This window comes from Bison bison, unplaced genomic scaffold, assembly GCF_000754665.1.
Source record: "Bison bison bison isolate TAMUID 2011002044 unplaced genomic scaffold, Bison_UMD1.0 scf7180017864330, whole genome shotgun sequence".
In the NCBI taxonomy this organism is placed as follows: domain Eukaryota; kingdom Metazoa; phylum Chordata; class Mammalia; order Artiodactyla; family Bovidae; genus Bison; species Bison bison.
The window spans coordinates 2,795,258-2,822,268 of NW_011494902.1; the positions used below are offsets into that span (position 1 = coordinate 2,795,258).

The 27,011-nt window shown below is 44.0% G+C and overlaps 1 protein-coding gene across 4 annotated transcripts in view; it reads left to right on the forward strand.

Moving 5' to 3' along the window:
- MGAT5 (mannosyl (alpha-1,6-)-glycoprotein beta-1,6-N-acetyl-glucosaminyltransferase) overlaps positions 1-27,011 on the forward strand; it is a 397,064-nt gene that overhangs the window by 48,359 nt on the left and 321,694 nt on the right. For all 4 annotated transcript variants that reach the window (XM_010853631.1, XM_010853633.1, XM_010853634.1 and 1 more), the window contains exon 2: positions 12,089-12,138. The gene's annotated coding sequence lies outside the window, so the exon portion shown is untranslated. The remainder of the gene's footprint in view (positions 1-12,088; positions 12,139-27,011) is intronic.

Genomic DNA, 27,011 nt, shown 5'->3' on the forward strand with positions numbered 1-27,011 from the left:
CCCATCTTTCCACCTTAAGTCTTTATTCCCTGGAAGATTTCAGATTTCTTGGTTTATTTCTTTGGTTTCATTTTTGTTGGGGGTCATGGCACATCTCTTTAATAGCTCCTGAGGTGGGTGTCTCTCATTCCCTTCCCAAGTCTGCCTTGAGAACTACCACTCTGGGGAAGAGGGGGCAGTCCAGGGGTTCCTGGGTGCATCAAAATCATGTGGGGAGTGAAATGCAGATTTCTGAGCTCTGCACGCTGCTGTTTCCCAGGAATGAGGCTGATTTGCACCCAACAAGTCACTGGACACATTTGCCTGACATTTGCTTGACTGGGAAGGGGCAGTGCAGCCCTGCCTGCAGCATAAGCCTCCAGTGTTCATTTCTGCAAAGCGCTGTCTGGCTTGCCTGAGTCGCTCAGGAGAGGTGCTCATGAGGAGTTGCCTGCAGCTGGGGGTTGACACAGCCAGTGCCCCCTGCCAGCTCCACCCATCATGCAGCCCCTGATGATAGCGAGTTGGGCTTATTAAGAGGTCATCCGTTCCTCCAGTGAAAGGACAGTGAGAGGACAGATGGTGGAGAGTGGCTGGAAGGTACGAGACTGGTCCAGAGGTTACAAGGGAGAGCTCTGTGGTTAGGTAGTTGGGTTCACATCCTGGCGCTGCCACCTGTCAGCTGTGTGACTTGGGGTTGGTTATTTGCAGTCTCTGAGCCTCTGTTCCTTCATCTGCAAACAGGAGGGTGGTTGTAAAAGTCACTGGTCATGGAGATCATGGCTGGTTGGAGAGCAGTGCGTGATGCCTGTTGCTGCTCTACCAAGGTATCTGATTACTTCCGGTGAACCTCAGGCTGGGAACATCCAGCTAATTTAATAGGTTTAACGAGGAACACTTACGAACCCCAGGCAGATTCAGGCGAGGGGAAAACCTGACAACACGTGGAGGAGGAGGTGGTAGTGAAAGGAGGTGAGGAAGCGTGCGGCAGAGAGCTGCTCAGTGGGTTCTGGGGCCGTCGGTGGGTCCTCAGCTCTAGAGACCTGGGCTTTTGTGAAGCACAGCTCCCTTGCCCTGGGTGCCGGCAAGCCTTCCTTGGCCTGCATCGGGGGAATGACTGTCCTTGTACCAGCTGACTGAACGGGACTGGGATAAGAGCCTGTGAGCCTGAGGGAGCCCGGGCATCAAGGGGGTAGCCGGGTGGGTGCTTGGGGAAGTAAAGGAAGTCATCTTTCATCTCTGGGGAGTAAGACCATTGCAGGGAAGACACATGTTTCTGGTGGGAACCTGGTTACCTGCTCACTACTGTCACCCTGGAATGCTGGCTTCTTGCCCTTCCTCTCACCCCCAGCCCTGGAGGAACCTGAGCCAAGGATTCAGCACTGGGGCCTTCTGGGCTCTGGCCTTGAGCTGGGAGGAGGTGGAAGCCATGAACCCCGGAGCCTCGTACAAGGCAAAAGTGGGTGCACCAGGCTTCTCTTTGCTCTGACTGCCCACTCTGAGTTTTCAGAAACTTGCAAATTGAGCTGAAAGAGCAGTGTTTCTTTTCAATAGGAGTGTGATTCTGGCTGGGAGCTGCCTTTCTGGGGTAGTATCATTTCAACCACTTGTTTGAATATGCAAACCTGTGGATTTTTCTCTCTTAGCACATGGGGCTCTTGTTTGGTTAGAATGGCTTCAATTATAGGTTTGTTTTTGATAAGTAGCATGTTATCCTAGTGTATTTTCCTTTCAGGAAGGACCTTGCTGGTTTTCAGTGTAAATCTGAGTAGATATGAATATTTGGAGATGGGAAAGTGATGGAAGTGAGAACCCAGATACTTGCCTTTAGGAAATGGGTCTCCTTGCAGCTCTGAATGGAATATTCTGGCATTCACTATGTGAAGACTCTAGCTGATGTCCCCGGAGGTGGGGCTTGGCAGCTGAAATTTTTGGTAAACCCGAGTTCAAGTCCCCAACACACAGTGAGGCCAAACAGACCGAATCATGGTTGTTTGGAGTGGAGTAAATGTTGATAACGGGCAGCTGGTGCTCAAAAGACCTGAAGTCCTCGATAGTTTTGGGGGCAGAGTTTTCACAGGCCGAATTTGGGGTGAGGGCTGTAGGGTGTATGATCCTCCTCTGATTGGTTGGTGGGGAGGAGCAGAGGGGTGGTCCAGGGGTCTCGGTCATCAGCCTTCTGGTTCCAGCCAATCTGGGGTCTGTGTGCTTTTGCTCAGCCTGAACGTTTCCTTCCACCGGGGAGGGTGGGAGGCTGGTTCTTGTAGAGGAGCTCAGAGTCCTGTCAGATTGTTCCCCATGTCCCCCAGGAGGCACAGAATCAGGCCCTGGACTGTTGTTTGACTTCCTTTCCTTTATTTCCTGCATTCCCTTACTCCCTCAGTAGTAGCTGTTTGCCCTTTTGGAGCTCAGGAGGCCGCAGCTTTTCCCTCAAAGAAGAAACAGGGCACTGGGAAAGGCTCTTGTACCCAGGAGAGCCCCCCACAGCGTCCTGCTCAGTTTCAGATTGCCCGGAGTCTTGTGTATGGGGTTAATGTGACTCAAAGGGGGTGGGGTGACAGGGATGTGAGGTTACATGGATTTTTTCTTTTTTTTCCCTTTTCAGTTGTGTTTTGACTGAAGTAAAATCATGTTTAGTAAATGACATGAAGTGAATTGCTGACTAAGTACTGGGAACTTTAGGTGTATTTCCTTATTCTTAAACTAGCCCTTTAAGGTGGATTATTAACCCCTTTTACAGCTGAAGATTCTGAAGCTGAGTGAAATAATTTCCCCAAGGTCCTACAGCTGGGATCTGAGCTGAGTTGGGATCTGAACACAGGTTGCTATTACAGGACCATGTTAAAGCAACTATGTTCCGTGTCCCCTTAAAGAAGTGAGTGAATGAAAGTCGCTCCGTCGTGTCCGACTCTTTGCGACCCCGTGGACCATATAGTCCATGGAATTCTTCAGGCCAGAATACTGGAGTGGGTAGACATTCCCTTCTCCAGGGGATCTCCCCAACCCAGGGATTGAACCCAGGTTTGCCGCATTGCAGGCAGATTCTTTACCAGCTGAGCTGCAAGGGAAGCCCCTTTAAGGAAACTTAATAATAATAGGAGAAAGAGGTAAAGGTAACAGTTACTGAATGCCTGCTGTGTGCTCGGTCCTGTGCTAAGTGCTTTCCCATTGTTTCTAGCCCACAGCTGGTGGAGGGTGTTGATGGTGGTGGTATTACAGCTACTACTACTGTTAGGGCCTTGGTTTCACAAAACAGGATGCTGAGACTCCGAGGTGTTAAGTGCATTTCCTGGAAGATGGTGGAGTGGGAATCACAACACAGAGTCCAGAGCCTCCTTGGGCTCACAGCGAGCAAACTGGATATGGAAGGGGTCTTAGTGGTCTGAAAATCCACTGTTGAAATGATGGATTTATAAGCATGGACAGAAGCTATTTTCAGTGATTATCAAATACTTGCAGAGCATCAATTTGTGTGTAAGAGTCTGGGTCTGAAATTCTATGCAAAAATACTGGGAAAGTGTAGGACACGCCCTGTTCTTGAGGAGCTGACTGGTTATAGGTCTTACCACACATGGGAGGTGATGGGCATTTCAGGGCCTGTGAGAGTTCCCCAGAGCAGATGTTTATGGAGGGTAAGTTGGTTGTATTGGGGGCGGGGAAGACCTGAAGGCAAGGAGGAGAAAAAGTAGACAAGTTGGCTTGAGCAGAGCCATCCATCCTAATTCAGGAGAACCTTAGAGGCTAAGTTTTGATCTTCGAGATGGTGGCACTTGGGCTATCTTATTGACGTGGAATGGCCTGGCCTAGGAGGTGCTTCCCAAGGTTCATCAGGCAGGTGGTCAGGAATGGATTGGGAGGTGGACGGATGAGGCTGGAGAAAGGTCCCCCAGGTGAGAATGCTGTTGTGAGCTACTGGGGAGGAAAGGGTTAATGCTGGGCCTCTCCTTAGAGTTAGTGATTCAGTGGGCTGTGCTCCTTAAGCAAAGGTGAGTAATGCCGACAGGAGAGGCAGAAGTCGGCCTTACTTGTGATTGAGTTGGGAGTTTAGAGATGACTTTCATAGGCTCTAAGAAAGGGATGTGTTAGTTTATCATCACCTCCTCCTAACTGAGGATGACTTGATTTGCATTTTCTTCAGAAAACTCTCCTTGGCAGTGGAGGTGGCATTCAGACATCCATCTACCACTTTCTGGACCAATGTCAGCAGCCGTGAAGGTTGGCTTGTCTTGGGCATGGCATTCAGTCCTAGAGGTCTGATGATAGTGGGGGAGGAGGAAGGAGAAAGCAATGAAGAATGGAGGGAGAGAAGAAATGCCACGTGCAGGGCATTTGCAGATTGTAATAGTCAAAGGTCAGACCCGTGACTTTGCCTCTTTGTCACTCAGTGAGTCCCACCCAAGGCTGTTCTAATCCAACAGTAACGAACACTGTATTTTGGGATCCTCCCCCAAAGGTTAGCTATACCCAGAGTTTCTCGAATTTTTTAATTCTTGGAAATCTTTTAAGTAACTACTTCCAGGACAGGGGTCACTGAGGAGACTGAGGCTCTCTTTTCGAGCCTACTGTCTCTGAAACCAAAAGCTTGTCTCATTACTAATTCTCCAACTTTTAATGAAGCAGTTGAGAGTGATTGGTGGGAAATACCAGTCTGATTGAAAAATGATTTTCTTGCTTGGTGATTAGAAACAAAAGACCAAATGTAGGGCTCTTGTCTTGCCCAGGAGAAATACTGGAGAGGGCTTTGGTGAGGACGAGCCTAGAGAAACGTGTGTGGGTGGTTGTGCAAGTGTCTGTGTGGTTGTTCTGGTGAATCGTGACCTGTGGTTCCATGACAGCGGTTATTCCTGAATGGAGCGCCTTATAATGATTGTTTCTTAGCGCCTCTCGTTTCTGACACTCTATGCTATGAGGTAGGTCTGCTTGCTTTATTTATAAGTTTTCTAAGTGACCTAACTTCTCAGTGGTATTCCTTAAAAGATGACATCTGAAAACTCATAGGTCTGAAGCCCTTAATTAGTTCTGTGAAGAGGCTGTGTCCTCCTACACAGTGTTGGAAGGATGTTAGATGAAAAAGTGCTGTCCTGAAATAAGTCTACCCCTGGGCTGTTTAGTAGAACTTTCTGCCGTGATGGAGATGTTCTGTGTCTCTGCTGTACAGTGTGACAGCCACTAGCCATATGAAGCTATGGAACACTTGAAATGTGCCTAGTGTGGCTAAGGAACTGAATTTTAACTGTTATTTACTTGTCATTAAAATTTAAATAGCCATATGTAGTAACTGACAACTATATTGATGAACCCTGATCTAGACAGTGGCCAGAGATGACTGCTGGCTGTGTTTAGCACTTGAATATAGCTCTTAGTTGAGCAGGCTTGTTTGTGATGGGAGATGTCTTAAAATGGACATGGACATGTCCATGAGACATGAGAAAGTCTAAGAGATAGTGTAGGATTGTTGAATTTTATTTAAATGTTAGATTTCAGAGATCTAAAAATATATATATACACAATACATATACAACAAACAATATATATACAAATGAACTTTGTAAGTTAAAAAAACTATTGACAAAACAGGAGCACTTACAGACTTAGAGAATGAACTTAATGGTTACCACTAGGAAAGGGTGGGAGGAGGAGAGATAGATGAAGAGTTTGGGATTGACATGTACACATGGCTATATTTAAAACTGATAACCAACAAGGACCTGTTGTATAGCATAGGAAATCCGGCTTAATATTCTGTACTAACCTAAATGGAAAAAGAATGGATACTTGTATGGGTGTAACTGAATCACTTTGCTGTACACCTGTGACTAACACATCATTGTTAATCAACTATGCTGTATTATAAAAAAAATTTTTTTTAATCTTAGACTTCAAAGAAGACTTGGGTCAGTGGAGCTAGAGTAGGCAGGAAAGTTTCTTAGAGGATAATGGCATGCCTGTAGCTTCTACGTCATCTGGAATAAAGTCCATGCAGGTATGAGTGTTCTCTTTCTTTGCACTCCCAGGGAAGCAGTATGATATGGAAGACTTCAGGCTTGGGAGCCTGACAGATCAATATGAAAATGGTGGCTACCTATGCGAGATATTTAGGTTTCTAAGCCTTTGTTTCTTGATCTGTAAAATGTGTATAATATCAGTAGTACCTCCAAGAGCTTTTGTTACGTTAGATGACTTATGCTAGTGTCAAGCTTCTAGTGTCTTGGCACATAGAAGGTTCTCAAAGAATGTAGACATTGTTATTGGAAATAGGATTAGCATATTCACACACAGTTCCCTGACTATTAAAGTGCATCACACAACTGAGTTTATACTCCTTTTCTGTATATCCTCTGAAGGAGATCTGACTCTTCACATCCTGAGATTGTCCTAGAGAGATTGGAGAGATGACAAGAAGGGTGTGAAGAGGCTAAGTAATACACAGAGGGACCCTTGCAAAATCGAGAATTATAGTATGATAAATAAACGCGTGGCTGCAGTCACTGGTAGGGGCACAAGTTTATCAGTGTGTATTGAGATCTTCAGAACTCCAGCTTTCATTCTCCTTACATCCCAGAAGAGTATTAACTGGAGTTCACGGCTCACACCCTCCCTGGGGTTATGGGTGGGTGTTTGCGTGGTACCTCAGACATCTTTGGGATATGATTCCATTATCATATCCTTACCTGGGTTTTCTGTTTACTTGAACACTTGAAGTTAATTTAGTATCTTACAAGAACCAAACATTGTCTTCCAGACATCATTAATCTCGCCTTTCTTCTCCAGCCTAAGTGTGAAATTAATCAAAAAGGAAAGGGAAATTAATAATAACATCGGTAGTCACAATCCATCAGGAGGCCTCACAGCAGGTAGGATATTAACTTCGAATTAATACACACTTCAACAAATTAAAGGTATAGAAAAGGATTATTTATTATTTCAGAAATGCCCCTTAATGCTTCCCGCTTTGATAATCAGATGATGGGTGATGTCTGGTGATAAGACCATTCAGTATTGAGGTCACTTTAGGGCCCATGGAAAGCCTTAAGTCAACTTTCTTTTTTTCATATTCCATGTAGATAAGTGAGATCAAGCCAGATGGTTAATGCATCCTTGTTTCCTGTCAGTTGAAAGGATTTGCCCAAACACTTACAGTTTTCATTTCTATTTACAATAAACTAAATTTGATCCCGGGTTGTGTGTTTCCTTGTTATGACATGTGGTATGATCAGTTTCAAAGGATACATTATTATGAACACATTATGGAAAAGAATGGAGCATTATAATTATAACTCTCTATTACAGCTTTCACTGAGGTTGATAAAGGACAGGCTTTTGTTGCTGAATCGTTCTTGTAATTACATCAGCGCTAACAGGCAGCAGTCACCTTCCATTAGGGGTGGGAGACAGGGAGCCTTACTATTTAAGTGATCACATAAGGTGCCGAATGAATCATCTTCAGCCTCATCATGAGGAATTAAAAATAGAAGGGAACAGTTGACATCATCTTATAGCGGGTTTTTAAGGCACAGAAAAATGCCAGATCGTCTTTTAGGGAAAAGAGCTGCCTGAAGTGGTGTCCCCAGCCACATGTGAATAGCGTAGTGTCAGCACTTCTTGGACTTGAGGGTACATCACCATCTCCTGGGGGGCTTGTACACACAGATTGCTGCGTCCCAGTTGAATTTCTGATTCGGTAGGTGTGTGGTGGCCGGGTCGGAGATTTTGCATCCCCAACTTCCCAGATGATGTTGGTGTTTCTGGATCTGGGCCTATACATTGAGAACTGTTGGGCTGTGGGAGAGAAACAGGTGTAATGTGGGGATGGTTCCAAAAACAGAATTTTAAGATGAATTTCCCTTGTGCCTCTTAAAATAATTTTTATGAAAATAGCAAGTTTTGTTTGGGATTATGTACAAGTTTTGTAAAGGGGATCTGCTTTTTGTGACACTGTCAATGTTAAAAATAGTTGCAAGTCTACATAAGTGGTCCCCTGACCTGCTGTCATCGTGTCTTGATAAAATCTTGGATAAACTTTTTTGGCTACAAGTATTCTCTCTCTAATTCAAGTTAGTGATGAATTGAAACGTTGCAAGATTTGAATATTTTTTGCTAATTTGTAAATCAAGCACTTTACCTGGGAACCATCTACAGGGTAACAGTCTTGTTAAGTAAGGGTATTCCAGGGTCCAAGCCACTGAATCATTGTAATTGTCACACCTGCCTGATAAAATGGCGGTGATGTGGTCGTTAAGTTGTGTCTGACTCTTTGCAAACCCATGAAGTATAGCCCTCCAGGCTCCTCTGTCCATGGGATTTCCCAGGCAAGAATGATGGAGTGGATTGCCATTTCCTTCTCCAGGGGATCTTCCTGACCCACAGATTGAACCTGTATTTCCTGCATTGCATTCCTGCATCGATTCTTTATTCCTGAGCCACCACCTGCCAAAATAGCTGTTAGCAAAATGAAGATGTAATGCATTGGGCACCACCAGGCTGTGCTTCCAGACTTCTGACTGGTTCTAGAACTGCCCTTTTATTATCCTATTAGTTTATTATCCTCTGATAGCAGTAACAACACAATAGTAATAATTACTAACATTTGTAGAGGATTTGCTGCCCCTCTGATGTGGCAGCTGCGCTTTTTGTCTGTGATAGTCCGTGAGTCTCCCCATCATTTCTGACAGAGACACTGAGGTTGCCTCTGCCTCAGACCCAAGAAGATAGAGCCTTTGGTTGTGAGATTGGGCCTTGCGTTTGTGTCCACAGTGGGAGCCTTGGGGGGCAGATTTAGATTGGAGTTTACTTTGGGGAGCTCTCTGTGGAGCCTTGATTAGACAAAACCAAACAAAGGTCAAGATTATGCAAGTTCTGTTGTCAAGGTCTTCTCTAGATCTTTGTTACTAGGCGGCATTGCACTTGCAGTACATTTAGTCAGTCTGCCCAACCCAAGGTGAAAGCCATACGATGCCAGGATTGTCATTATGGGACTTCTTTCCTCTGTGACTGTCTGATGTTCTTTAGGGGAGATTGAATGACTTAAAACAATAGGGAAGTATACTCAATATTTTGTAATAACCTGTAAGGGAAGAAAATTTGAAGAAGTGTATATTGTGTATATACATATGCATGAACTGAATTGCTGTGCTGTACACCTGAAACTAACATGAAGTTGTACATTTCAATTTTAAAAACTTCTTTAAAGAAGTGAAAAAATTTAAAAAAGTAAGGCGTATAGTGATGGTCATGATTTGTTTCTAATGTGTACCATTCAGTGGTCTCATCATTGAAAATCTTTGTTCTAGGCATGAAAATATTTTCGGCGGAGCAGTAGGCTCCCTTGAACTGTTTGCTCACATGAATCTATACGGGACAGCTTTGGTGCTCTCAGTGAGTCACCTTTGCTTAGACTGTGGAAAAGTGGGGAGGGAAAGTCTGCTTGGAGTTGTATCTGAGGTTACATCAAGATTCTGAGATTCTCCATTTGGAGAGGTGCTGTCCATAGGAAATAAGAAGAGGGACTCTTGAGTGTAAAACTGAAAAGGGATCAACCTGACAGATGACAGTGTTGAAAGGCATTAGGGACAGGGAGGTGTGAGATCCACATGCCTGGAATTGGCCTCTGTCATCCTGTGTCATCATATGCTGAGTAGATACTGCAGAGATGGTCCTTCAACAAGCTGGGTTTATCATGGCTCCCCTTTCAAGATGCTTTGACTGGGGAAGGGGCGATAGGCAAGATACTCAGATGCAGATTTCTAATAGAATGCCAGTCTAAAGGGCAGAACTCATCAAGCAGGTTATTTTGTTTGTGGGTCATCCATAATATATTTTATCCAAATTATAGATTGAGAGGGGTAAATGTCTGAAAATGATGCTCCAGTTTTTCCTAACTACTCTTTCACTGTCCATCCCCAATGATTGCCGTCTTATTCTTTTTAGATTGAGTTGCACTCCCATGATCTCTATTTTGGGTTTCCCTGGTGGCTCAGACGGTAGAGAAACCACCTGCAATGTAGGAGACCCGGGTTCAATCCCTGGGTCAGGAAGATTCCCTGAAGAAGGGAACTGATATCTATTCCAGTATTCTTGCCTGAAGAATCTATTTACAAGTGTTTTCACAGTTAGGTTTAATTAAGGTGGGAAATCAAAGCATACACCCAAGATGAGATTGAGGGAACTTACAGAAAAGATACTTTTGGGTAAAATCTTGATGAAAGCTATGGAGTGGTGCTGTTTGGAAAATGGGGATGGAGAACATTTATCTAAGACATTTACCTATAAACACAGCTAAAAATAGTTCTAAACTTTCATTAATATTATATACGTGGTTCTGTAGGAAATGATATTTAAGATTAGCTGAACTTTAAAGTTTTGCTGAGGATAAAAATGAATGGCCTTTGGGCTTCTTGGTGACCATGAATTTTACTAATGTATATTTTCATATGACTCAGGGAGTAGTTTGCCTGATTTTTAAGGTGAAGTCAAGATTGAGTTCTTTATTAGTATGAGTATTATGAAAGAATAAAAAAATCCAGATTTGAAAGCATTGGGGGAGGTAAAAGATAATGAACTTTTTTTCTCTTTTGGCACATGATGAGCATTTTGACTTATGAATCATACCAGTCTCACTACTGTATGATTCATTAGCCACCACAGCCTGTGCACTGGATCACACTATCCAAAGGCAGACTACCATGTAATACAACAAATTAGATGTTTATGAAAACATACAGAAAAGAGCACTGAAAGTAAGTTGGTATTATTCAGGTCGGAGCCACAGAGGTGTTCATTTTGTTAGCTGATACCACTACAAAAGAATGTATTTTTAATGTTGATGAAGGTGCTTAGGATTGTTTTCTCTAAATATATCTTGGTGCTGCTTACAGGAGATAGTAGCTTTTCCTGTATCATGATAACCCAGTTTCACAACCCATTCCTTCACCTCAAAGCTATCTCAGATAATAGCTGGTATTAAAAGGGTCATGTGATCACTGGCATTAATTTGGTACCCTTCCAGCCTTCTACCCTTCCTTAGCAAACATTTGAGGCCAGACTGTTTCATGGAAATCATGGTTTTGGAATGGTGATAGATTGAATCTGCTCTTATAAGTTGCCCCAGTGCACAGCCCTCTGCTATTGTTCAGAGATTGTTGACACACACAAAAATGTTAGTACTGTGAAGGGAAGTTATATGTTGCAGACCATACTTGGAAATAAAAAGCAAAACTTTATCAAATGTTTTTCAGCAGAAGATGGTACATGTTCTTCCACGAGGGGCTTATGGAAGAGGTAGACCTGTTGGCTAGTTTTAAAAAACTTCTGGATAGTCAGCTTGAAGGTGGATCTGTGCAGTATGGTCCTTATTTTCTCTCCCTCCTTCCCTCTCTCTCTACTGAGCTCTCAGTTTTATAATTATCTGCTGATAAATTCCATGAATATCAGAAACACACTGTATGTTATCTGTAAAAGGACTGTTTTCCCCCTTTTACTGAAAAGGAGTGTTATTTAGGGAAAATATTAGTGATATCACAAGCACATAGTAGATATATTTCTAAAATGGCTTTTTACTGCTCTTCTGGTTTGCTTTTTCAAGGTGAAGCAGCTGCAAGTAATGTTATACTTAAATGAACAGGCTTGTCATTCAATTTGCTTTATCATGTACTGCAAACTCCTTGGTTTTTTTGTCACTGAGCTATGTATTTTTAAAATTGTGTGTATGCATATACTTGAGACTGTGTGTATGAATTAATGTAGTCCAGTCCGGAAAGCATTAGGACTGGTAAAAGCTTTGGTTTAATGCCTCCTGAGACTTAGAACAAGAGAGTGGTTTTGTGGAGATGCTCCATCTTTGCCAAATGGAGCCTTATTCCTGCTGAACTAATAATGGATGGATTTGGATCCTAACAAGTGAGATAATGTAATTTTTTAGAGATATGCCTCTGGGTGTTGGAGTGATAGGGAATTCTAATCTAGCTATTTTTAGGTGTTTATCTTAAAAGGCAGTTGGGTTCCAAAATGTGAGGCATAGTTCGTAGAAGCGCTTTGTCAGCCTGTCTGTTTGCAGTGGCTCAAGTCCGTAAAGAGGAGAAACTTAAAGATGTCTTTGTCTTTGTGATTGCAGGAGTGATTACTGTTCTAACGTGGACTTTGGAGGCAGAGCCATCAGGCCATGTAAGTACTATGATAAACAGATATTTAAGCACAGACTGGGATATTTGCCCTTAGGGAGAGGACTGAGTACTTGAGTCAGAGCATTTGGAACCATCAAGACCCAAAAGGCCAGGGGATCACTCTTCTAGTGCGACTCAGTCCCAAGGGCATGTACGTTTCTGGCTATCTGGTTAAGACCTGGTGAAATTTATCATTTGGGTTAATTGGGCAAGGATGTTTTATCTGCTTCGAATTAGTAAAGTGACTGGAGCAGAAGGCCATCTATTACTGTATTCAGTCGTTATCAAACATAACTGTATCGAACTGAATCTTGGCCAGATACTCTTAGATAGAAGTGTAGGCCCCTTCAGACACAGAGGATCGTGGTGTGAACATAACAAAGCCAATGAACTGGAGAGTGTGACTCATGATGACTGCATGATCTCTGAACTGTGTCCGTATCAAAGAATGTTGTAAAAGAGTATATTTTCCTTAGCCCCAGTTACGAACGTATTTTATGGAGGAAGCAATTTGCTAAGTACGCTCCTGTTCTAGTACGAATAGTCCTGAGTGCTTAAAACCATGATCTAAGCTACCTTTGAGAGTCACCTTGGTAAATCAGACTTTCAACTTGCGAGCAGAATTTTTGGATTTTACAGGCTGATAGATTTGGGTGTTGAGGTTATGGGGCCAGCAGAATGAAACATTAAGCATTCATAATTGGTGTTTCTTTCATGTGTGTGGTCTTTGAACAAATTTTGTCCTTAACAACATCACAGAAGAAAAACTACCCCAGCAGCTGACAAGCAGATGAATGTCTGTGAATAAAAGCCTTAGTTAGAACTCAAATCATGTGACCGCGTGACTTTTATCAGAGGCTTCTCCCTGTCACCTTGAGAGTTTGTCCCTCTGGGAGAAACCAGAGAAAATAAGAAGTGTCTCCTTCACAACCTCAAAAAGATTTTGCATCTCTAAAGATATGGGATTTTGTCTGAGATGGAACAAGCATATTTAATCCATCTTACACACCCTCCCCACCCCCACATCACACACATGACTTAAAGGGAATGAGCTTCATTTCAGAGACTGGTTTAGTTAAACCATCTGTCTTCCAGGGTCTGTCTGAAACTAGTGTAGTGTTGACAGATAGGGAAGTTCGTTCACTGCCCTTCAAGAGTTGCCAAGTGTGGCAGCTGGGGGCATAGCAGGCTGACATGGTGAAGTCTCAGGACTGGGTCTGTGGTCCCTGGTACCCAGGTGCTGTGGCCTGTGCTCTGGGAAGGATACGCATCTTTCTGGCTCTCCTGTGATATCTTTTGCCCCCTGTACTCTGTTGGGTTAACAGTCTCCATGGAGCAGGCAGACATGTTGGCATCTTGTGGCACTCCTGGGCTGTGCCTGTCTGCCACCAGGAATGGCATCACCTTCCCCTTTCAGTGTGCCAGCACCTAGCTGCCTTTGGAAGGGCCTCTTGGCTCCTTTCGAAATAACTGCTGAAAGAGCAGCTGTCTGTCGGCCTCCTCCAGAGCCGTGGAATTGGGCCGTTGTCAACCTGTTGGAGGAGTTCCCAACGTAGCAGACTGGCTGTCATTGACATTTATAACTTGAAAGCCATATCACAGATGAGTTTGCGTTTCTTATCATCCTTTAAATAGCGTTCAGGATAGAAAGCACACTCTCCACACTTCGACAACGCCCAGGGCTTGGGCAATGGTTGGGTCTTCCTGAAGGTGGAAGAAGCAGTTACCTTTGTCCCCTGGCCAGTTTGTAAACCCATCATCTCTCTTCTGACTCAGCTGGGAAAAAGATGTCCCAGCTTTCTGCTTGGGTTTATGTATGATCTAAACTGTTAGTTTAGATCAGGGAGGTGGTTGGCTTCTGCAAACAAATGACTCTTGAGCTCTGCCGTGGAGTCTGTGGTAAGAAATGCGTGTAGGGGAAAAAAAAAGGGTGTTTCTCAAATAGGTTGGTAGATCCCACACCTGTTTTTTTATGCCTTAATTTCTCAAAGAAAATCTTCTCCATTTTGTTTCTGGAGATAGGACTGGAAGAGAAAGATGTCGTGTTTTGTTTTAAATGTATTTACTTGTGACTGTGCTGGGTCACTGTTGCTGTGTGCAGGCCTTCTCTAGTTGCGGCGCAGGCTTCTCATTACAGTGGCTTCTCTTGTGGAGCGCGGGCTCAACAGTTGTGACGAATAGACTCAGTTGCTCTGCAGCATGTGGAATCTTCCTGGGCTGGGATGGAACCTGTGTCCCCTGCATCGACAGGAGGACTCCTAACCGCTGGACCACCAGGGATGTCTGAAAGATGCAGTGTTGATGATAAAAAAATACAAATTAAAACCATAGCCACCCCAGTAGATCACATGAACACATTGCAAAAGAAAGCGGAGGAGATGCGGGAGGGCAGCGGAAGGTGCTGTATTCATTGTGGCTCTGTGTAAACCGTAAATTTCTTGAGCAGGAGGACTGGCCTTACTCCCTTCACATCACTGGTGGGGAGTGAAGATCCTGGCATGTGGCTTCAGGATGAGCTGAAACAACGAATGTCAGAGAGAAACAGGTCTTAGGTAGAAAAGTTTGGTTTCATTTTATTTGTATCCTGCTAGTGCAGGCACTGAAGTACAATCATCCACAAATCCAGATGATGGGGTTTCAAGTTCATGATGTTTTCCTGTTGGCGTCAAAGATGAGTAATCCTGGAAGAGGTGTAACAGAAAGAGGGGTGCTTAGATGGCACGCCTGGGGTGCAATTAAAATGAAACAGCCTTCACTCTTTGTGCTCAGATTTCTTTCTGTGGTTCCTGGGACATGAGTGTTGTCATAGGAAATGTCGGTGCTTGACTTTGGCCATATGCTAGGCAGCTGAGTCCAGTGTGTGGCCTGCCTGGAGTGAGGCAGGACAGGCTGTTGAGCCAGCTTGATGGTGGCCACAGGCTTTGGGAAGAAAATCAGCTGAGGGTGGTTGTCACCTCCCTGGCCCTCTGCCTGTGGCGTGCATGGGAACTCCATCTCAGTCCTCCTTGTCAAAGCCCATGAGGTGCCTATGTTGTATCTAGAGAGCTGCTGCCCATTGATAACAACCACATTGGGTTAGCAATGCTGGCCTCAGGGAAAGGTGGGGGTGCAGGGCAGAGGTCAAGGCAGGGGCCACCCCTTGTCTTGTCCCTGGACCAGACAGGGAACAGCAGAGCAGTTGTCTTCCCAAGGCATGCCCAGTTTGGACAGGCTCTAATCAGAGCTCCCTGTTCATGGCAAGAAGTTTCAAAACAGTGTCATGCATCTGTTCTCTGGTTTACTTGAAAAAAATTTTTTTAAATTTCAAATACCCAGAAAAGTGCAGCAACTTAGCAGAGCACTCGCTCATTTACATCCCCCTTGACTCCCTGCCTTTCTGATCCATGGTTGACATATGTCTTAATAACTGAGAGGTGCTGAAAATTAAAATTACTATCCTTTTGTCTCTGGAAATTCTGAAACAGTGTGGTCTCCCTGGAACCAAGACAGACACTGAGCCCCGCATAGTGTCCATACTCTGGGAACGGGTGGTGCTGTCTGACTCTGCTGTTTCCTGGGGTTTCTTTTGTTCCTTCTGCTAGGTCATGGCCATCATTGCCATTTGTCTGGTTTTCTCTGCATTCATTTTCAAGGAGATGTATGTGTTTAAATAGTTCTCTCCAGGTCCTTCTCCCCACTAGCTCGGGCTTCCTTGTAAGGGGTTGTTCAGTGGGTCCTGTTGGGCAGAGCTAATGTGGTCTCCACATCCCCTTCCCTTCCCATAATACTTCATCATACCTGATGCCACACACATAGACACACTGTCTCTGATATGCACACTCGCTCTTATGTGTGCATACTCACGCACGCACACGCACACACTTGTGCACACTCACGTACTCACACACACTCACTCACACACATGACTCACTCTGTAAATAATCTCTCCTTTCTCTCCAAGCCAGTGTGGGATCTTTCCGTGTATCCCCATCTCCCTGGAGGAGAGAGGCAAAGTCTCCTTCACTTTTCATCCCAGGTTGAGATGATGAATAGACATCATCTGTCAGGCATGCTGAGGTTCTCTCTTGGGTTAATTAATGTGGGTAACAGCTACTGACAGGTTTCCAGTCCTTTCTTCTTGTACTGTGACTGCTTTCTGGGACTAGTTGTTGTCATTGTTGTTTAACTGCTAAGTCGTGTCTGACTCTTCGTGACCCCATGGACTGTAGCCCGCCAGACTCTTCTGTCCATGGGATTCTCCAGGCAAGACTACTGGAGAGGGTTGCCATATCCTCCTTCAGGGAATCTTCCCGACCCAGGGATCAAACCCAGGTCTCCTGCATTGCAGATGGATTCTTTACCACTGAGCCACCAGGGAAGCCTTTCTGGGACCAGAGTCCTGTGTTATTGTAGCTGTGTGGATGGAGGACTGATTAATCACTTGACTTCCTTTTGGCCTGAGCTCAGGATGGCTCACAGGAATTGGTATCCACAGCGCATTCATTGGAGGGGCTCCGGGAAAGTTCACCTGTCTAAGGGGAGGCACCTCTTGGAAAGGAAGGGTGAAGGGTGGGTGGAGGAGACCCTGGGTGAGCCTGAGGTAGGAAGGATTGGGGGAGAGGGTGCAGTGATCTTGGTAGAAGAGTCTGGGGACTCTGGGTACCGACAGAAACAGAACCAGCTTTTAAAATTCTAAACCATCACAGACTGTTACCATAAAAATAAATTACTAGAAAAGTGAAATAAAAAAAGAAGTCTAAAATACAAGCCTTCAATTTTATTATGAGATTCAAAGACATAAAATTACCCTGTCCACTGGCTGTAAAAGTTAACACTTACCCTCGGTTTTGGTACTTCAGAGGCCAGAAACTCTTTGTGGACTGGCCCCTGCTCTGTGGATGCGCCCCCCACCCCGCTTGGAGTAGCATTGACCTGGGAGATGGGGGTCTTAGCTTTGTTTCTGCTGAAAGGCCCCCCCTGACCTCTCTGAATCCTGTTTTTTTTTGTACTACACAGTAAAAGCGTTGTTGGTCTGCAGGGCACAGTTCTCCCTAACAGGAGCTGGGGAACCAGGAACAGTGCTTATTCCTGTGACCCTCACTCAGGTGGTTCTCCCTTTGGAGATCTGTCTGGAAGGGACATGCTGGGGATTATTTCATGTACCCCCATGGCCACTTTGACCAGGTGTCTGCCCAGCTCATTTGAAAAGGACACATCCATGCATTCAAGACCTTCTGTAACAGAAAGACCTCGTGTGTGTGTGTGCCTGTGTGTGTTTCAATGTGGACAGTCATTTTGCCCCCAGTGCCAGTTTGCTTTTTTCCCTCGTTCACAGTTTTAGACTGGTGGAGATGGGGAAATAACCCCTTTTAAAAAGTCGTTTAGAGGGTTTGGAGAAAAGGGAACCTTCTTATACTGCTGTGGAAATGTAAATTGATATAGCCACTATGGAGAACATATTGAGATTCCTTTTAAAACTAATAATAAAACTATCATATGACCCAACAATCCCATTACTGGCCATATACCCTGAGGAAACTGTAATTGAAAAAGACACGTGTACCCCAGTGTTCATTTTAGCACTATTTACAATAGCTAGGATACGGAAGCAACTTAGATGACCATCAATAGATGAATGGATAAGGAAGTTGTAGTTCTTATACACAATGGACTATTACCCAGCTATAAAAAGGAACGCATTTGAGTCCGTTCTAATGAGATGGATGAACCTAGAGCCTATTATGCAGAGTGAAGTAAGTCAGAAAGAGAAAGACAAATATATTAATATGTAAATACGGAATCTAGAAAGATAGTACTGATGATCATACTTGCAGGGCAGCAAAGGAGATGGAGCCATAAAGAACAGACTTGTGGACACGGTGGGGGAAGAAGAGGGTGGGATGAATTGAGAGAATAGCATTGAAACATATACATTGCCGTATGTAAAATAGGTAGCCAGTGGGAGTTTGCCACAGGGAGCCCAAAGCTTGTGCTATGTGACAACCCAGAGTGGTTGGATGGGGAGGGAAGGCGGGAGGGGGGGTTCAAGAGGGAGGGGACATTTGGCCAATTCATGTTGATGTATGGCAGAAACCATCACAATATTGTAAAATAATTATCCTCTAATTAAAAATAAAAAATTTTTTAAAGAATTCATTTAACATAATACATTCTGGAGAGGGTTTGGAGAAAGGGGAATCCTCCTACACTGTTTGAAGTGAAGTGAAGTCGCTCAGTCGTGTCTGACTCTTTGCGACCCCGTGGATTGTAGCCCATCAGGCTCCCCCATCCATGAGATTCTCCAGGCAAGAACACTGGAGTAGGTTGTCATTTCCTTCTCCATTGGATCTTCCTGAGCCAGGGATCAAACCCAGGTCTCCCACATTGCAGGCAGACGCTTTAACCTCTGAGCCACCAGGGAAGCCCCCTACACTGTTTATGGGTATGTAAATTGGTGCAGCTACTGAGGAAAATAATATGGAGGTCCCTCAAAAAAAACTAGAGATATCATCTGATCCAGCAATCCCACTCTCGGGCATATACCTGGAGAGAACTTGGATTGGAAAAGATACATGCACCTCATGTTCTTTGAAGCATTATTTATAACTGTCAAGACATAGAAACAACCTAAATGTCCATTCACAGATGAATGGATAAGAAGATGTGGTACAGATATACAACAGAATATTACTCAGCCATGAAAATAATGAAATAGTGCCATTGGCAGCAACATGGATGGATCTAGAGATTATCAGACTAAGTGAAGTAAGTCAGAAAGTCAAATATTATATCATTTCTATATGGAATCTAAAAAATAGTACAAACAAACTTGTATATGAAACAGAGACAGACTCATAGACAAAGAAACACATTTATGGTTACCAAAGGGGAAGAGGGGGAGGGATAAATTGGGAGTATGGTATTAACAGATGCACATTGAAAGTGAAAGTGAAGTCGCTCAGTCGTGTCCGACTCTTTGCGACCCCGTGGACTGTAGCCTACCAGTCTCCTCCGTCCATGGGATTCTCCAGGCAAGAGTACTGGAGTGGGTTGCCATTTCCTTCTCCAGGGGATCTTCCCAACCCAGGGATTGAAACCGGGTCTCCCGCATTGGAGGCAGACACTTTAATCTCTGAGCCACCAGGGAAGCCCTTTACCATATATAAAATAAACAACAAGGACTCACTGTATAGCACAGGAAACAATATTTAACATCTTATAGTAACCTAAAATGGAAAAGAATAAGAATATAGATATATATGTATGGCTGAATCACTTTGCTATATACTTGAAACAAAATATTGTAAATCAACTACACTTCAACTAAAAAAAAATGCTATTTCGTGACCAAGGCTGGATAGGGCTTGACTTTGTGAACCCTTGTCCTCCAGGATCACCCTGCAGTGCTCATTCTAGCCTCTGGAAGGGGGCACAGATACAGGTCCCCTGGACACCGGCCCCCGCCCCTGCCCCTTGCTGAGACACCTCATCCAGTTGTGTGTCCAGGGAGAAGAGGAATATGCGTTCTGTGCGTAGCAAGCATTGCCCACAATCCCCACCCCCACCTCCTGCTTCTCTGATTCATTCTTGCATCCTTTTATCTGCATGAGCTGCTTTACTTCTCTTTACATGCTTGTACGTGATTATCGTCAGGCGTTACATTTTTATATGCCCTGGATAAGAAACAATGGGAGGAGAAGATTGGAAATTGCCTCAGGATTAATGGACATTGATTATACCAGCCACTGTCAGCAGCCAGCAGTGGCCAGTGCTGACCAGGAGAGTAAATTGGCCATGTGCCGTTGGCTGCATTTGGATCTTTTTTTTAAAAAAAATCAAGGTGTGTAGGAGTTGAGAGTACTGCTTAATCTTTTTAAAGTAAATAGCACTTATACAGCGAGAAGCCTTTGATGCAGGGGCAGCCAGGAACCTATGTTGAAAGATGGGGAAGGTAATGTACTTGATAAAAAGCTGAAGAATAGTTCTCATAGCTTAGTTCTAATAGTTTTGTAAGTGCATTTTTTTCCCCCTGCAAGCAGTGAATTAAAAAAGAGAAACTAAAGGACCTTTATTTGTCTTTAACCCAGAGATTCCAAATGTGAGAGGTGAGGTTGCAGGAGGGATCGGGGCGTCTGTGTGTGGTGGGGCCTGTCTTTGCAGGAGATTTACCTGGTTTACTGTCCTTCTGGAGTCATGTGTGGTGGCATGTCAGGATAACTGGACTAAGCATCTATGAACAGAGAACTTTCTACAGAAAACTGGGTTTGTAGGTGATGGAAGAGGTGACAATGACATACCAAAGAGACTGTGTGCAGCCACCGGAAGATACCCACCCCTGGGGCTGCAGGGGGCATGGGAGTTGGCCATGATACCAGAAAGGACTGAATCCCTGGCAGAGATGCCGGTGGGTGGCTGGAAAAGGGGTGAGAGACCCCCGCCTTTTTCCTCTCCTGTCTTCCCAAGAGCTGCTGGTGCCCGGCTACGTGGAAGCTAGGTGGCAGGAGAGTTTGATAAACTGATAAATGGAGTTTGCTACCATATGTTGCAAAAAGGACAAGGTGTCCAGAGAATGTATGTGAGAGCAGACAGTATGTGTATGGAGTATTGGAGTATGTATATTGGAGTTTCAGCTTCAACATCAGTCCTTCCAATGAACACCCAGGACTGTTCTCCTTCAGGATAGACTGGTTGGATCTCCTTGCAATCCAAGGGACTCTCAAGAGTCTTCTCCAACACCACAGTTCAAAAGCATCAATTCTTCGGCGCTCAGCTCTCTTTATAGTCCAACTCTTACATCCATACATGACTTCTGGAAAAACCATAGCATTGACTAGATGGACCTTTGTTGAGAAAGTAATGTCTCTGCTTTTTAATATGCTGTCTAGGCTGGTCATAACTTTCCTTCCAAGGAGTAAGCGTCTTTTAATTTCATGGCTGCAGTCACCATCTGCAGTGATTTTGGAGCCCCCCAAAATAAAGTCTGACACTGTTTCCACTGTTTTCCCATTTGCCATGAAGTGATGGGACCAGAAGCCATGATCTTTTTTTTCTGAATGTTGAGCTTTAAGCCAACTTTTTCACTCTCCTCTCATTTTCATCAAGAGGCTCTTTATTTAGTTCTTCACTTTCTGCCATAAGGGTGGTATTGTCTACATATCTGAGGTTATTGATATTTCTCCCAGCAATCTTGATTCTAGCTTGTGCTTCTTCCAGCCCAGCGTTTCTCATGATGTACTCTGCATATAAGTTAAATAAGCAGGGTGACAATATACAGTCTTGATGTACTCCTTTTCCTATTTGGAACCAGTCTGATGTTCCATGTCCAGTTCTAACTGTTGCTTTCTGATCTGCGTACAGGTTTCTCAAGAGGCAGGTCAGGTGGTCTGATATTCCCATGTCTTTCAAAATTTTCCACAGTTTATTGTGATCCACACAGTCAAAGGCTTTGGCATAGTCAATGAAGCAGAAATAGATGTTTTTCTGGAACTTTCTTCCTTTTTTGATGATCTAGTGAATGTTGGCAATTTGATCTCTGGTTCCTCTGCCTTTTCTAAAACCAGCTTGAACATCTGGAAGTTCACAGTTCACATATTGCTGAAGCCTGGCTTGGAGAATTTTGAGCATTACTTTACTGGTGTGTGAGATGAGTGCAATTGTGTGGTAGTTTGAGCATTCTTTGGCATTGCCTTTCTTTCGGATTGGAATGAAAACTGACCTTTTCCGGTCCTGTGTCCACTGCTGAGTTTTCCAAATTTGCTGACATATTGAGTGCAGCACTTTCATAGCATCATCTTTTAGGATTTGAAAGAGCTCAACTTTTTACACCATGTGATACGTTATGGACTTGTTTGACTCCCTAATAATTACAGAGAACATTTGTGGAGTGCTTACTATACACAGCTTCCTTTGTGTCTCAGATGGTAAAGAATCCGCCTATGATGCAGGAGACCTGAGTTTGATCCCTGGGTTGGGAATATCCCCTGGAGAAGGGAAAGGCTACCCACTCCAGTATTCTGGTCTGGAGAATTCCATGGACTATGTAGTCCATGGGGTCGCAGAGAGTAGGACACAGCTGAGCAACTTACAGTTTACTACACAGGGAAGGCAGCATTCTTAGCACTTTATCTGTGTTCATTCATTGAATCATCAGACCTACTCAGAGCAACTCAGTACAGTTGATCCTCATTATTTGCACATTCTGTATGTACATATTTGCTTCCTTGTTAAAATTTATGTGTATAAGACCCAAATCAGTGCAGTGCTTGTGCAACTCTTTACAGACACAGAATGGAGGACAACTTGAGTTACTGATGTGCGCATTCCCAGCTCAGGAGATCTTCTGCCTTTTTGTTTCAGGTCTTATACTTTAAGTAGGTGTCCTCTTCATGGTGGCTCAGATGGTAAAGTGTCTGCCTGCAATGCGGGAGACCCGGGTTCAGTTCCTGGATTGGGAAGATCCCATGGAGAAGGAAATTGCAACCCACTCTTGCCTGGAAAATTCCAGGGACTGAGGAGCCTGGTAGGCTACAGTCCATGGGGTCACAAAGTGTTGGGCACGACTGAGTGACTTCACTTTCACTTTCTTCTTCATGGTATAATTAGTGCAACTCTTGGCATGTTTTGAGTTTTCTTTTTTTTGACTGGTGATTTGTTGTTTAAAATGGCCCCCAAGCCTAGTACTGGGACTGTATCTAGAGTTCCTGAGGGCAAGAAGGTTGTGCTGTGCCTTAGGGAAAAAACAGGTATATTAGATAAGCTGCTTCAAGCATGAGCTTAGCCCTTTTGGCTGCGATTTCAGTTTAATGAACCAACAATATATAGTAAATAAGGTGTCCTAAAACAGAAACACATAAAACACGGAGATATACTTTTTAAATAATTTATTTCTGATTTTTTGGAAAAATTAATAGGTGAAATTAAATATTTTATTTTTTATTTACTGGGCACACAGAATCTTAGTTCCTCAACCAGGGATTGAACCTGCACCCCCTGCAGTGTAAGCACAGAGTCTTAACCACTGGACCGCCAGGGAAGTCCAAGTGGATGATTATGCACTGATCAGATGACAAAAATGTTCTAATTAGAGGATCATGGAAACCTAACCACATATTCCCTTCCCCTAGGAGTACTGGTTTAATATTTGCCAAGTCAGTGTTCACGATTTTTGTAGATTTTATAGAGCATCATGATTTCAAATGATGGCCATCATGGTGCCACTGTTTTCCCCAGTTCGTAGATGGAGACCAAGGTGGCATAAGGCCAGAAGGTTGCTGAGCATCACCCAATGGGATGAGAACCCAGGCAGTCAGGCTCCCTGCCCTTCACCATGTGTTCTCTGCGTTCATATTTGTTTCCTACTCTTTTCCATCTCCTGAATCTGCTGTTGATGCTGTTGGAACCAACCCAGCAGCTCTTTTCAGTGATAAAACTCCTGTTGGTAAGGCCAACAGTTAGCTCTGGTTGAGATTCCTGATGTGTATAATTCTACAATAAAGGTAATAATATTTGATATGTGTATGAAAACCTCCACATAGTTCAAACTGAAACCATTTACCTCACATTGGGACTCAAACCCACGTGGCTGGGAGTCGAACCCAGTCAAAACCCAGTTTGGGACTCAAACCCACATGGCTGGGACTCAAACCCAGATAAAACCCACTGTACCTGGTTTCAGGACTTAATGAAGTTCAGGTTCTTGATGTCTCATTGCAGAAGAGACAAAGTGATAGTTAAGAAATGGATTTATTCAGATTCAGAGAGAAGCACACTCCACACGCTGAGTTTGGGCCATCACAGAGGGCGAGTTGTGGTGTGGTTAGTTTTTATAGGCTGGGTAATTTCATATGTTAATCAGTGGGAGGATTGTTTCATCTGTTTTGGAGAAGGGGTGGAGATTTCCAGGAACTGGGCCACCACCCACTCCTTGGTCTTTTGACAGTGCCTTGGAACTGTCATGGCGCCTCAGGGTGCGTCATTTAGCTTGCTGATTGAGGATCCGTCAAAGTGGACGTGTCCACCATCTTGGACCCATTTGATTCTAATTGGTTTATGTTGTGTCCTTGGACTATGTCATACTTTCAAAAGTGGTGCCCTGCCCCCTTCCCTCCTGTTACAAAATGATTTAGTTCTCGGGGCAGTTCTCAGACGCATACATCACCCTTGATTTCATAAATAAAAGCTGGCTTCTTGGGAGGTTGTGATTTGGGCAGGGCCCCAGGTTGAGAAAGTGCTAGGTAGAACAGAGACTCAAAGCCAGGTTTCAAAACTAGGCTCTTTTGGTAATACCCAGGCTGCCTCCCTGCCAGGTTCTCCAACACTGGCCTTGACACCACCTTTCGGATTGGCTCCTTCCAGGCTGCTTTGACCTGGAGAAACCACAGCAAGTTAGAACAGAGCGTGAAAGAAGTGATTCCAAGGGATAATCCAGAAATACTTTCTTTAAAATAATCATTTATGTCCTTGTTTACAGAGTATCTTTCACTGGTTTGAATGGCCTTTTTGGGAAGATGCTAGTTTTGTTTCTGTTCACTAGGGAAATATTTGAAAATAAAGGAAAATAAGTTGTGAGGGCTGCTTGTGTTTTTCTCAGTCGCATACTCTTTGTGTATTTAAATATGTGTGTTTGAATTAGAAATAGATGTACTTGTGAAGAATTAAAAGGGTGCTATTAAAAAAAAAAAAAAGTCTCCTTCCCTGGGGTGAGCACTGGGCTTGATCTGTGTGTTGTTACAAGTTCTTCTAACCTCCACCCCAGGGACTCTCAGCTGTCCAGAGATGGGGGATGACCTTTCTCACCTCTTAGGGTGGAGGGTGTGGGAGTGTATTGCTGGTCTGTGACTGCAGAAGGTAGGGCCTAGGCATGCAGATAAACACCCTATGGCATGCAGGACATGCCCACAGCAGAGACTTATCCAGCCCGAATAGTCAGTAGTGCTGATGTTGAAAAGTCCTGTTTTACCTTCACTACAAATGTTGGTGACACAAAACCTTCTGTGTCTGAACTTTTACATTTTTGTGTGTTCAGAAGGCTTCTGTTTGTAGGCTTCTTTTGCTTGTGTGCAGCTGCCTCCCATGGGTGGGGCCATGGGTGTGGTCCACTCCAAGTGGGGCTGTCAGAGGGTGGAGCCTTTAGAGAGCCTAAAACCAATACAGCTGACTTCAACCTTCTGCTTTTTTTCCTTATCAGCTTATGTGGGCAATTCTAAACAAAGCTAATGAGAAAATACTTTCTGGGAAAAACCCTTTTGCTTGTCTAAGTTCTGAATAATTGATATATATGTATGTGTGTGTGCTCAGTCATGACAGACACTGTGCAACCCCATGAACTATATAGCCTGCCAGGTTCCTCCATCCATGGAATGCTCCAAGCAAGAATATTGGAGCGGATTGCCATTTCCTTCTCCAGGGAATAATTTATATATGATTATGTAAATTGTATATATATAATATACATGTAAAGGATTGCGGGCAGGGGGCAACAGAGAATGAGATAGTTGGATGGCATTGCCAACTCAATGGACATGAGTTTGAGTAAACTCTGGGAGATCGTAAAGGACAGGAAAGCCTGGCCTGCTGCAGTCCATGGAGTTGCAGAGTCGGAAACAACTTAGAGACCGAAAAACAACATATAAATAATATAATCCTTTATTTACATCTCCATCTCTATTCCTGCTCTGCAAATAGGTTCATAAGTACTATTTTTCTATATTCCATATACATGTGTAAATAGATGGTATTTGTTTTTCTCTTTCTGACTTACTTCAGTCTGTGTGACTGACTCTGCTGCTGCTAAGTCGCTTCAGTCATGTCCAACTCTGTGCAACCCCATAGATGGCAGCCCACCAGGCTCCCCCGTCCTTGGGATTCTCCAGGCAAGAACACTGGAGTGGGTTGCCATTTCCTTCTCCATGACTAACTCTAGGACCAACTATTAATACAGTATTTCAACTGACTCAATTTTGTTCCTTTTTATGACCAAGTAATCCAGGTGGCCCAGCTGTAGAGAATCTGCCTGCCTCTGCAGGAGATGCAAGAGATGCAGATTTGATCCCTAGGCCAGGAAGATCCCCTTGAGTAGGAAATGGCACCTGCTCCAGTGTTTTTGCTTGGAAAATCCCATGAACAAAGGAACCTGGTGGGCTATAGTCCATGGAGTCGCAAAAAGTTGGACATGACTGAGCAACTAATGCACACACACAGCTGGTTGATGATGTTGAACAGCAGAAACTAACATTGTAAAGCAATTATATTCCAATATTTAAAAAGTGCCAGAATAACTATATATACAGATGTACTGTGCTAATTCTTTTCAGTCATGTTTGATGTTTTATAGCCCCATAGACTGTAGCCTGCCAGGCTCCTCTGTCCATGGGATTTTCCAGGCAGGAATACTGGAGTGGGTGGCTAATGCCCTCCTCCAGGGGATCTTCCAGAGCCAGGGACTGAACCCTCATCTCTTATGTCTCCTGCATTGGAAGGCGCGTTCTTTACCACTAGCACTACCTGGGAAGCCCATATATATACATAAACACTCAGATGGTAAAGAATCTGCTGCAATGTGGGAGACCTGGGTTTGATCCCTGGTTTGGGAAGACACCCTGGGGAAGGGAATGGCTACCCACTGCAGGATTCTTGCCTGGAGAATTCCATGTTCAGAGGAGAGGGCAGGCTACAGTCCATGGGGTCGCAAAGGGTTGGACACTACTGAGTGAGTAACAATTTCACTTTTCAAGTATATATTTAGTTACACAATCAGATTAGCACATGTTTTTAAAAGCTTTCCCTTTAATAAGCATTGTATTGTACATGGACATTAATTTGGGCAGCTCTGTTATCCAGTTGGCCCTGACTCTCGTGGACTGATACTCATTGACTTGAGAGTGCGATCCCAGTGCT